The following is an 8,088-nucleotide window of genomic DNA, read 5'->3' as shown; positions in this document are numbered from 1 at the left end:
AATCTCGGTCAGTTTCAGGGGTAGTAGTGAGAAGGGGAGCAAATCCATTTAAGGAAGTAAAAGATTTAATTGCTGCGGGGGGGAAGAAATTTTAATGGATGTAGAAAGACTCATTTGTAAGAGGTGCAGACAAATGCAAAATGGCATTATTAATAAGTAATGCCATTAGAGAGACCGTTCTTTCTAACCACTCACACCTCTGAATCATCTTGGGGTTCCCTGACTTCCCGGTACCTTCTCCCCTCCAGCAGAGACGCCCCTTCTCCCAATCATTGTCAGGGGTTTAAGTGCCACCGTCAGAAAGAAGCTGATTATCTACCTGCTCCCCCAGCTTCTCTCAGAGTGACACGCCACCCACGCCTCCCTGCATAGCTCTTCTCCTTCCGCGGCTCCCAGAGGCTTCCCAAGGAGCTGCAGAGGGAGCCCGAGGCTACCCTCGCCCGAACCCCATGACTACTAGGCTTCAAGACCCTTGTCAACCACTGAGTGCGCGCCCCGATCGTTCTCCCGCCCCCGCCGCGCGCTGCAGGAGCAGGAGCCCGCCCGGCGCTGCGCTGCCAGCTGCGTCTGCCCGAGCGCGGCACGTGCTCCCGGCGCTGGCGCAAGAGCGCGGGCGCCGCCGCCGCCGCCGCCGCCGCGGGCCCGGGAGCCGCTCTGCCTGCTGCCTCCGTTGCCTCCGTCGCCACCACTAGCGCTCTAGCTGCAACCCAGGCCGCTCCGAGAGCGCGGGGAGCCCGCGAGGAGCGAGTGGCTGGGGGCGCCAGGTTCCGGGCGCGCACCTGGTAAGCACCGCGCGTTTTTCTTTCTTTTGGCTCTAGGGTCGCCGCGGAGGTAGGAGACCTCCGGGGCCCCTCCCCCAGCGCAGGGATGGAGAGCAGTCCGGCAAGGGGCGGGAGCTTGGGCTCAGGGACCTAGGAGGGCAGGTGGTGGGCAGGTGGAGAACTGGTGGAGCCAGGGACGCTGTGAGGTCCTGCAAGTTTAGAAAAGTCACCCTACAAGGACGTGTGGTGTGTGAATCAGACATGACTCTTTCGTCGGGAGCCCAGGCTACCGGGGCGTCGCTCCAAGGCGAGGTTTATGAAAATCTTTTTGCTTGTATTTACATAAGTGAGGAATTTAAGTGGGCTCGTTTCCATAGAAAACGAACTAAAAAAATCAGAGGAGAAAAAAAAATCAACATCTGAGCCAAAGGGAACGTTTGGACATCTCTCTCTTTCTCGCATACCGATACATATGCACGAAAGGGTGCATTTACCAAAGGAGGGGAGGGGGCTTCTCCATCTTTGAAGCCATTAGGTGTCGGTTCGGGGCTAATAAGAGCATTTGCTGGTGCTTCGCCCTGAAAAGAGACAGCAAAAGAAGGACCTGGTTGGGTGTAAATGCCAGTGTTCCATTTCCAAAATGACACTTCCATGACTACACTACTGGGAAGGAGAGGTTTTCTAGAACAGGGGCCATTTTAAGGGGGAACACCTGCAACTCTGGCCCTATTAAGCTCAAGTTTATGTACTCCCAGCGGGGTTAGGAAGACATCCTTACTCTAGGTTCCTTTATGGGACTTTGGCAAAAGGTGGGGTCAGAAAGAGGGATACAGAGGGAGCCGGGGTGGAGAAAGGAGCGGAATGTGACCGAATGGGCTGTGTGGGATGGTAGAAGGAGCAGGAGCTTGAAAGTCGGGTTTGGCATCACTGTTTTCATTTAGTATCACCCTGGGTAGTCCCTGGGCTAGCCTCTAGGAAAATATGTGACCTTGAACAAGTCTCTTAACCTCTGTGTACTGGGTTTCTCAGTCTGCAAAATGTAGAGGCTTTTCTGTGTTTTGGGACATTAAGGTCCCACTCAATGTCTGTCTATGATTGTATGGGTTTGAGGATCTGCATACAAGGGAGGAAGAGCACCTCGAAAATCCAGATAAAGGAAGCTTTGGAGCATTCTCCCTCAAAGTAGCAAAGGCATTTGCAAGCTCCTAGCTGTGCTGTTGGTGTAATGCATGCCAAGAGGTCTGTAGAAATGGGTGAGAAGGACACTCAAACACCTAGCCTGTAGCCAAGAGAACCTGGAGTTCTGAGTGCTGTTTGGAGAGGTTCCGATCCACAGAGCCTGAAGTCACATGCTTTTTAAAAGGTAGCAATTAAAGAAGGGGGTTTGGTGGCAAGCCGTGATGCTCTTTGAATGAGGGTTTGGGAAGTCATCTGGAATTGATTCTAGCAGAAGGAAAATGAATGGCATCCCTTAGAGGTTGGGTTCTCAGGATAACTATTGTTGAAGAGTGAGATTTGAGAATACCGTAATCTGAACAGAAGGGTTGGGAGAGGGCAAGAAACATTCTAACCAACACAAGGGTCCCTAGACTCCTAGAAGGCTACCGGCATCTGCTCAGTGTCCTTGACACCTCTGCCACTTGTCTGAAGAGGGAACAGGTGCACATTCCCCCCTCCCACCCCCCAACAAGCTCCTCCTTAGAATTTAAGGATCTGAGTCCTAGGCATGGAGATGAGAAAGCATCCGTGGGAAAACCCAAGCCTTGGGGATGTTTCCCAGTCCCCCCACATGTGAACATCTGGCTGTGGAGCTGCTTTACCCATCCGGATTCCACCCGAAGTCTGTGTTCCTAAAGGAACTCACTGTGCCACTTGGTGGCACCAAAAAGTTGCGCTGAGAACTCTGTTCTCTATAAATACAAACTACCACCCCTCCCTCCTCCGCGCTCTCCCCTTCTCCCCTTCCCCCCTTTCTCAGTAACAGGGAGATTGCTGCACGCGCCGCCGCCCTCAGCTCTGCTGTTCTGCGCAGACTGAGCGCAGAAGATGAGCTTAAGATCATCTTGTGGGGGAGCCCGGGACTGGAGAGGCCAGCTCTGCCCCGCTGATCCGAGGGGCCCAACTTTATGGGGGGCTAGCTAGACCGCACTTCACCGCCCGCTGTGCGGCCAACAGGGGGGTAAGCTTGCTAAGTGTCTGTGTGCCCAAGTGTTCCCGGGAGGGGAAGGATGTGGCAGCTATCAGCTTGTTGGGTAGCTCACTGTCTGGTTTGGAGGAGGGGGACGAGGGTGGAGCGGGGGTGGCCAGAGCCTCGAGGCTGAAGTCTGCTCCATTTGTGGATGGCTTCAGTTAAACCTGTTGGGGAGAAGGATAAGAGCAATGGGATAAAGAAGGGAATGGCCGCAAGGACTGAGAAGGGGATTCTGCATGCCTTCGGATACGAGTTCCCGCTCATTAAGGCCAGGTGCGGGCGTTTAGATTGCAGACTGGCCTCCCGCGAACCACCCGAGGGCTCCGAATTCAGAGGAGCGAAGGTGGAGAGGAAGAGGAAGGAGAACCGCTTCCCGGGAGATCGGTTAGTTGCGGCGACCGGGGCGCCAGCTGCTGGAAGAGGGGGGACAGCGGGTGGTGCTGAAAGCACAGTGCTTTCACTCAGGCTAGCGTACCTCTTTCTGAACCCCAGTCTGCGCCCTCCCGCTCTTTCCTCTCCTGTGTAAGTAGCTTTCCCTTCGGGCACAAAGCCTGCTCATTACCCCGGAGCAGCAGCATGAGCAGCATGTTGGGGAGGGAGCCCAGGGTACAACGACTTGGGGAAAGAACGGGGGGGCAGGTCCACCAGCTAGCCCGTGACCAGAGCCTACGCTGCACTTGGGACCTCGCAGAGAAAATGAAGCGTCTGCCTGGAACTCGGGAACTGGTGCTGGATTTCCAGGTGCCCCCATGTCCCTCCAGAGCAGGTGCTGTGGGGAAGGGAGATTGAGGAGAGGTTAACAGGTGCTGGTGCTTAGTTAGACATTATTTTCGTGCTGTCTCAGCTCAATCGAAAGCTGGAGTAGCCAGCAGATAGATTCTCCCACACTTTACTTTCTGCTAAGAACATGACACAGGCCAGTGGGAAGGCAGTGCCTTTCTTCCACCTTCTCCTTCCCTACATAGTGTTTCATTGTTCTAAGCCCCTTGAGACTGAGTTAGAGCTAATCTGTATCCTTAATGCTAACCACTGGCCTTTTGAGGCAGCCAGGGGAGCATTGCCTTGTGCTATGCAGTCCCTTTCCCTCCCACTCCTCATGCCCCATGGGGCTGGGCTGAGTTTCCCGTAGAATCCTCTTGGTTATACAGTATTCTAGACATTCTCTTGAGTTTTGGAGATTCAGGTATGCAACCTCTTATTAGGTGTATTTTGTGCCCCTCATTTCCCTCATGGAGCCCAGAACATTTTCTCCTATAATTTCTATCTTATATCCATGCAGTGACACATTTAAGAATCTGTTGTAACTATTTTTGTCCTTTACCGATGTCTATTTCTGTTTGAAAGGATCTTTGGTTGGGACTTAAAAATACTGCTTCCTGAACTCATCAGGTTAATGCACATCTCACAAAGTCTCAAGCCTCCTGCAGAAACCTTTTCAGCACTCTGGACAGATCCTACAAGGTTTTTGGAGGTTTTTTTGTTTGGTTTTGAAGAATGTGGATAGAATATAGTCCTTCCTGCATGTAGTACTTTCTCCATAACTGCGTAACTAATTCTTCAAGGGAAAAGCTTTCCCTGGTAATTTAGACTCTGCTTGACAAAAATATATCATTTAGGTATTTTCATTGCACCCCCTAGATCTCTGCTATCCCATGGTCATATTTTGGCTATTGGCTATGCTAAAAAGGAAACCAAATTCTTTAATGTTTATTTGTTAAAGGGCATAATGGAGTTATTTGAGGGAGAGGGGAGGTATTTGAATATCCAAATACCTGCCTAAATCTTTACTTTCTTAGGTATACACAAGGCTCCACCATTACATCATAGTACCCATGATGAATATGATGACAAATGCCAAGGCGAAAACTGAAAAATTCACTCATAAGTAGTATGTTCAGCCAGTACAAAATATACAGACTTTGGGAGTATTTGAGCAACTACATAATATTCTCAGTTTTTATTATGTTGACATTGGTATTTTCCCTACTTCAATAATTTATCTCACTAAACATGTTTACTTTGATGACTAAAGGATTTTACTCATTCTAATTTTTGTACATTCCTAGAAAACACGTTGGGGATGTTCAGTGAAGTCATATTACATTATCTTTTATGGACTTGCCAGAGCATTTTATATAGAAAAGCTAAATTACATGTCAGTGGAAGGTAGGTGAAATTATAGGTAGAAAAAATGAGATAAAGTTAATCATGAAAGATACTGGAGTACCATTCTCTCCCAGGCTTTCTGTCCTCATGAGATGAAGAGACACACCCAACTATTCCTCCTTATCCTTTTTGCTGTTATCTTAGTAGGTACGGTTTAAACTAACTTGATAAATTAATGAAGACCACCTTTTGAAATATATTGATATATGCTAAAGCTGATCCGTTTGGAATATGGATAAATGGAAGGTGTATTACTACAAAGCAGGAACATTGCACAGTTGAGAAATGTGCTATTTTAATATTCAGAGCAATGTTAATCCTCATCCTGAGGCATTATTTAGTCATCATTTTTGTCACTTGGAGTTTGGAGACTAGGAGAGTATAGGAGCATAGAGAAATATATTTTAGTTTATGATGTGCTTATATAACCCAAGAAAAGTGAATTTAAATTTTGATTTTGTATTTTCAACTAGTTGTAACTGAGAACACATTTTCTTGACATTCCTTCATCTCAGTCGGTTAAATGTAGAACTAAAAAACATTATGCCATAGGCTTTCTTTCATTTCCTTTAAATTCTCAAATAGGAGGAAAAATATCTAGATTTTGCCAGTTCTAATCCCATTTGAATTGTATGTGCCTTTAGTCAGAAGGGGAACCCAAGCCAAAGTCTTGGTGCAGGCTCATCTCTGCTTTAATAACTGTCATTTATTGAACATATCAGGCACCACGCCAAGCACTAGATGTGTTATTTAATCCTCATAACAATCATACAAGGCAATGATTTTTCTGTTGTTAAAATTGAGGGTTTTTTCCTTCCACTGTCATGTAACAGGGAAATGGAAAAAATTATATGCATATATAATTTTATACTCTTATACACATACATCTGATTTGTTTGGGACTCAGATTTATCCTGCTTCCATTTTATTAGCTAACTTTGATCTATGGTGTGTCTACACACCGAGGACTTGTTGCATTGTGGTTTCCAGTGAGTTGTGCTACGGTTGGGAATATAGAGCCTTGCACAGGATTGCCGGAGTTTGAATCCCAGCTCTGTGGCTTATTAGCTATGTGACCTTGGGAAAGTTACTTAACATTGCTCTGCCTCTCTTCCTCATTTTAAAAATGAGGAACAGGTTGTAACACAATTAGCCTCATTGAGGGATTATGGTGAATTAATTACACAAATATAAGTAAAGTGCCAGACCCAGAGTGAACTGTACAGAATTGGTCGTTATGGCTATTAATCACATCCAGGCCTTTGAACATCAGACGTTTCCTAGGTTTCCTGTGTTACTGAATTTAATCTTCTCAACAACCCTATGGGTGATGCATAGTTGCTGTTTCAAATAAATTCTCTTGTTTTAGTCAAACTACTCAAGAAATTTAAAGGAAAGAGTTAGATGCAAGAAAATGCTTTTTATCTAGATGTGATTCTGTTGGTTTTGTAAAGCTATGAGGCCTGAGAATAATTCCCTAATCATTAGTTGTCACAATAACTCTAGGTATAGGCCACTGACTTTAAACTTTTGAGCATAAATGTTCTGAGGAATATTAAAAGTTCATGATGACACTAATTGGCACTGTAATAATAATGCTTCCCATTTACATTCATAATATTTTGCAGAAGAATAATTGAAAAATATTTAAAAAATCCATTTGTTTTAATACAAAGTATTATGTAATACAAGTGATGTAGTAAGTAAAATAAGATTTTGAAAAACCATTGGATAAATTACTATATAAAATCATTGTTCTTTATCTTTAAAAAATTTTGATGAACTTTGTATTTCATGTAGCGTTTGAAATGGCAAAGTGTATTATAGGATACTCTTCTCACATTCATTTTTTGTAATTTGTGAATACTCAGAACTATGCTTATTTAATGCAAACAATAGCATTTTTGACTCTCACAGTTTAAGCTGTATTTCTCAAGTTGAAATTGCAAGCTTCAAGACAAGATAACGAAGATAATGCAGCCAGAGACAAGTTTCAATGTAAAGAAAAGGAATAAGGCAGGTCCATTCCAAACTACTCTCCTCAGAATTATTAGGACATTTCAGAAAAAGGCTTTGTGGGACTGACATATCCAGATGGCTCTTAGTTGTCCTCTTTTTTGATGATTTAGACCTTGCCAGGATGAGTTGCATGTAAATCAGCAGTTTTCAGTTGGGAATGACTTTGACCTGCAGGGAACATTTGACTGTGTCTGGAGACATTTTTATTCATCTCAACTGGGGGAGGTGTGTGCTCTTGGCATCTGCAGACCAGGGATGTTGCTAAATATCCTCCAATGCACAGGACCAGAACCCCCCAAAACAAAAAGTTGTATAGCCACAATGTCAACAGGTCTAAAGTTGGAAACTCTGATCTATATGATTCCAGGAAACAGTTATCTATATTTATTTGATTGGTTTGAATGGCTTCTGGATGTAGCTGATTGACGTTACACAAGAATTTAGTGGAAAGGAGAGTCTCCAGAATGTTTTGCAATCAGTGCATAAGGTTTAACTAACCAAGCCATTTGATTTGGTCAGATGGGAAAACAATATCATCTGATTATGTTGAGTGTGGGCTTTGATGCCAGAGAGAATTGGATTTGTGTCATGACTCTGCCATTTATTATATGTATGAGACTTCTGGCAAGATTCTTCACCTCTAAACCTCAATTTCTAGAGATATTTATGTAGGTAGTAATCATATCCACCCCACAGAGTCATTGCGAGACGTACATTAAATTATGCTTATATATTATTTAGCACAAAGTAGGCACTCAATAAATATTAGCTATTAATAAGTAACTAGAGATCGAGTTAGAAATGCAAAACCACATTTTCAAGCACCTGATGATAGGTGATATAATATGCACGATAATGCCTTACAGTCTTTAGAGGTGTGCCATAAATAACAAGAAAGCAGCTGAAGGCTGCAGAATGGGAAGAAGTTTAGAATCCCTATTTGATAATTAA

The 8,088-nt window shown here is 44.9% G+C and overlaps 1 protein-coding gene across 6 annotated transcripts in view; it reads left to right on the top strand.

Annotated features, from left to right (window-relative positions):
* GRM5 (glutamate metabotropic receptor 5) overlaps positions 609–8,088 on the top strand; it is a 523,779-nt gene continuing 516,299 nt past the window's right edge. The window contains exon 1 of one of the 6 annotated variants that reach the window (XM_021102328.1): positions 609–782. The gene's annotated coding sequence lies outside the window, so the exon portion shown is untranslated. Of the gene's footprint in view, positions 783–2,551; positions 2,941–2,990; positions 3,337–3,361; positions 3,475–3,569; positions 3,719–8,088 lie in introns of those variants that run through there. The other 5 variants (XM_021102327.1, XM_021102332.1, XM_021102329.1 and 2 more) reach the window with 5 other exon arrangements.

Source organism: Sus scrofa, chromosome 9 (assembly GCF_000003025.6).
Source record: "Sus scrofa isolate TJ Tabasco breed Duroc chromosome 9, Sscrofa11.1, whole genome shotgun sequence".
Classification (NCBI taxonomy): Eukaryota; Metazoa; Chordata; class Mammalia; order Artiodactyla; family Suidae; genus Sus; species Sus scrofa.
The sequence above is the reverse complement of the archived record's forward strand: the minus strand, read 5'-3'. Positions and strand labels throughout refer to the sequence as shown.